We start from the raw sequence: 5277 nt of genomic DNA on the forward strand, positions 1-5277 counted from the left end.
GACCCTTATGTTGCTAGAAATGCCCATTTAACAATAGATATTATTGATTCTTCCCTTGCTGATGGCGACGTAGCACAATTGATAAATTTAAAAATTAATAAAGCCAATGAGACTGAATTTCATAATGTTCTATTAATGATGGTGAAGAAGAAGACCCCATTTAGAATACGAAACTTAGATACTGTGCTATATTTTCAGTATTCAGATGCTATTGATGAATTTAAGAGAGCTTTGTCTCATCAGGCTGTTAATGATTGTTGCAGCTAAGAGAGGCTTGTAGGGAGGAAATCTGTCACTGAAGCTAGAAATTTAGATGGCGATGTTTAGAATGTCCTATTACATTACATTAGAGAGACTGATCCTACAGCATTAAAAAAAATTTGTTTTTTTGTAATCATTGAAAACCTATTATTACGAAAATGAAGTTCCAGCATGTTGTGTGCTTAATGGGTTAAAGTGTGAGCCAAAACCAAAGACTTGGAAAATTTGGATCCTTTAAGTTGCCAGTTAATACAGAAGGCTAAGTGTTTTCAGACAATTGTTAGACTAGGCACACACACCTTAAAAGTGCCTGCCTATAATTCTTCGAAGGCACTTAAAGGTGCAATGTTTTATGTACCCCTTCCTTTAGAAAAAACAATGGAAACTTTAAAAGAGGTTGGTATACATTCAAATCACTTGCCTAATCCAGAAATTTATATTGTTATTAAGGGACAGCCTACTAAATCAAGTAATGTCTTGCGTAGTTTAGTTGATGTAAATAAAGTAAAAGCAACACTAAGAAAATTAAAAGAAATAAATTGGCTTTATAGAAACGTAGACGATGATTCAATTGACAAATTGCCAAAAATGTTATACAAGTAGTTAGCAATACTACTTGTAAAATGCTTGAAACAGCAAACGATCAAGATTTAGAAGTTCTTTCGGCATATACGATTAGAAACCTTGATAGTAAAATGGCAACAGGTTCTGATATCAGTCAATATAAATTAATGAATGTAAAAGAAGCGCATATTGACAATAGGCAAGAGCATCTTGATTTGTTATGCTTTCCCACTTTATTTCCATTTGGGCAATATGGAGAGCATCATCCCAGACAAAGCTATCCAGCACAGACTTTATCATTAAGCGAATACATAAAATCAAGACTGTTAAACAAGGATTCCCAATTTCATAGATATCATTCATATTGTCTGCACTATTATGAATTAAAAGTTAACAGGCCTTAAAAACTGGCTTATATAATTAATTAAGGCATCAAGGGGAAATGTTGCTCAACCTGTTGCTGAAATATTAGAAAGAATAAATATGTTAGATTAAGAATTTGAAGGCAATTTAAGTACCATGTTGGCTCCAACATGGGGCAGAAATCAATATTGGTTCTGTGTGAAAGGTGAAGTCAAAGCAATGATTGCTGATTAAGGCTCACCAACACTTTTCTTAACATTAAGTTGTGCTGAATACGATTCAGCTGATATAGCGCAATATTTAAGGAAAGTAAGTAATGCTCCACAATCATATATAGTATTTCTAGATTATGTACTAAAGACCCTGTTTCAGTATTGCAACAATTTTTAAATAAATTTAAGCATTTCTTTAACATAGTCATTCTCCAGAGGGGTGTTTTAGGCGAAGTAGAGCAATCTGTCAAAAAAGAATATCAAATGTGTGGAGCTCCTCATTATCACATCCACCAATGGATTGAAATGCTCCTGTTGTTGGTATCGATTGTCCAGAAGAAGTCGGTTCTTTCATACAAGATAGAACTACCTGTCATATACCAGATAGTAATACGTCGCCTGATATAAACTTTTTAGTTTCACTTTACCAAATGCGCAAGTGCAGCAAATACTGCAAGTGTAATATTAAAGTCGGCAATATCTATGTATCTAGATGCCAATTTCATTTTCCTAGATGAGTACGAGATAGTATTTGCATCAATCATGTTGTAAATAGCTTGAAATCATGCAATAAAATATATTATCTCAAACGAAATGAAAAAGAAGTTCGAGTCTTTGACTTTAATCCTTTACTGTTGAAATTGTGGTGTGCAAATATGGACATACTATACATAGTGGAGAGGAGTTTTTCCTTAACAGAGTATGTAACTAGATATGTCACTAAAGCATAAAAGAGTCATGCATGGGACTTATGGGATAAAGTCAGCTGCTGTGACAACACATATTTAACTAAACTGGATTCATCTTCAAAAAACCTTTTTAATCCTAGCTTATTTGAAGACTTTTATCCAGGAAGACCAAATAACATGGAAGATGTATATCTTTACGAACTTGTTGCTAATTACAAATTTGATTAAATATAGGAAATTGTAGAACGAGAATACAAACTTTGATCAAAACCAGTCCTTCCAAACCATAGAAAATTTAATCCTATGCAAGAAGCAGAAAAACACAATTTTTATTACTCACTAATATTTTATTTGTGCCTTTTAGAGATGAGAGCACACTCGTAATTGAAGGAGAAACAATAGAAGCTTTTAGGCGTCACAAAGAAGCATCTATACGTCGCATTGAAAATTATTTCAACAAACTGCAGAAATCATTAGAATCTGAACATAATTGGAAGAAAATAGTTGATGCAAGAAATAAAGCCAGTTGCATTGAAGAACTTCCTAATAACAAGGAAAATGATGAGCCTGAATTACTGGGTGAAATAATGGAAGCAGTAGCTGATACTGCTGACATGTACCTAATTTATCATTAGAGCAAAGAGAGGCAACGCTCAATGTAGATCAAAAAAGAATTTTTGATAAGACTAAGACTCATCTTATAAGTCAAAAAGAACGTGAAGACTCATTAGAGAATGAGTCTTCAAGACTACTTAGATTAGATAATATCAAACAGCTAAGAATGTTTATTACTGGTGTAGGTGGAACTGGTAAATCGTTTTTAATAAAGGCAATAAAATGCCGAGTAGATGCCATTTGGCATCCAAAAATTGGCAAAATTATGTTTGCTATAGTAGCACCAACAGGTATAGCCGCATTTAATGTAGGTGGACTAACAATACATAGATTATTTCAGCTACCAATAGAGCATGAGGGAAAGACAGCTGGATATTGGGCTTTGAGTAAAGAAGTTTAGAAAAGGATAAAAATGACACTTCAAAATTTAAAAATTATAATAGTAGACAAGGTATCAATGGTATTCAATCTAAAATCTAGCATACTTACACATGCGCTTAGAAGAGATATTTGATACCAATAAATGGTTTGGATCCAAAAAAATTATATTTGTAGGCGACTTTTACAATTGCCACTAGTTAATGGTAGACCAGTAATTAAAAGAATTGCAACGAACTAGTAAAAACTAGACTTGGAGCAGCAAATGCAGTTAACATAATTATGTGACCATAATTGACTAAAGGGCCCTTATGGCGGATTTTAAAATTGATCGTTATAATGGAAAATATCAACCTGTGAGTGCTTTGTTAGACAATCATTGTTTCTAAAAGTTTCATGGCAAATTTTTGCATCCTGTGGAGTAATTTTATGACAAATGGGGCTCAGGAAGTTGGATTTCTTAGGCTAGAAAGACAAATTTCACTACCCGCCATAAGGTACCTTTTGTCAATTATGGCCACATATATAAAGAAACAGTAAAATATGATGCACTAACAATCAATGAGCAACAAAAATGAGATGAAACTTTCTTTAAGATGCTTAATTCTGTTAGGCTTGGCTTTCTGACTGATGAAACTATTGATACACTTAAGATTTGCATATTTAAGGTTTTAATACAAGAAAAATATAAAGAATTGGAAAGTGAAGGAACAAATCCTTCCAATTTGCCTATTTTCTAAGGTAGACATCTGCTAAAAAAATCTGATTTAATGTTAAACATCGAAAATAGAATTAGCATGTATTTACCTTGTTGATGAAAGTGGCAGCACAGCAAAATATGACAAAAACCAAGAAAAAATTTAGAGAAACTAAAAGATCAACCAAGCAAAACAGCTGGTTTAGAAACTGTATTGTCTTTAGCAGTAGGCTGTAGAGTAATGCTAAGACGTAATATTGATTTAACAGTAGGATTAGTTAATGGTGCCAGTGGTACAGTAATGGGTATTTAGGCTACATGTATCTCAATCAAACTTAATCATATTGATGTACCTTGTGACATAGAAATGGTTACATTAGATTTATGCTATCTAAGAATTTGTATATACATCGAAAACAGCTTCCCTTTATACTTTCTTATGCTATTACTATACATAAATTGCAAGGCTTCTCACAAAATACAGCCATTATTGATTTATCGCCTGATATTTTTGGGGATGGTATGGCATGTGTTGCATTGTCTCATGTACGTACATTAAATGGATTACATTAGTCACCATAATTGACAAAAGGTACCTAATGGCAGTTTTTAAAATTCATCATTATAATGAAAAATATCAACTTGTGACTGCTCTGATTGACATCTATTGTGTTTAAAAGTTACATAGAAACTTTTTGCATCCTGTGGAGTAATTTAATGATAAATAGAGATCAGGCAGTTGGATTTTCTTGGCTGTAATGACAAATTTCACTACCCGCCATGAGGTACCTTTTGCCAAATATGGTCACATTTATTATCATTTGATCCTCTCCCTGTTAAAGTTAGTAATCTGTGCATTAACGAAATTAACCACCTCTGAAGTAAATTGCAGAATGACTTACCTCAAATCAAGAAAAGTAAAGGAAAGAAGAGAAAGATTCCAGTGACTGGTGTAATTGAGAATAGTGAACCTTGTAGTAAGAATGCCAATGTGCCTGTATGTCATGTACAAAGTACTAGTAACAGTACCGTTAGTAGCAATAAACATAAGAATAGTGATTGACAAAAGTCTAATCGCTCCAAAAAGAGTAAAATATGTGACTATAGTGCTTTAAGTAAGCCTTGACCCCAAAGAAGAAAAGTTGATGTAGACAGTAGTACTGACAATACTGCTTTGGTATTGCCTCGGTCAAAAAAAGATGATAAATTAATTGTTTCAATTAATTTGAAAGACCTAACAACCATAATTGATGTCAAATACGATAGTCGTAGTAGTCTCATTGTATCAATAAAACTTTCAAACATTAAATGCAAACCAACAAATGACAAAACAAAGTGTGTTGTAAAAAAATAAACATTGTAGTGGTAGTCTGATTGTATCTATAAAACACTCAAGCATTAAATTATAAACAAGTAATCCAAATGAAGATGATGTCATCTTTACTTATAAAGAGCCTCCCAACCCAGATATTGAGAGGAGACAATGGGACTTTGTTTA

The sequence above is a fragment of the Amphimedon queenslandica genome, unplaced genomic scaffold (genome assembly GCF_000090795.2).
Source record: "Amphimedon queenslandica unplaced genomic scaffold, v1.1 AMPQUscaffold_13275, whole genome shotgun sequence".
NCBI lineage: Eukaryota > Metazoa > Porifera > Demospongiae > Haplosclerida > Niphatidae > Amphimedon > Amphimedon queenslandica.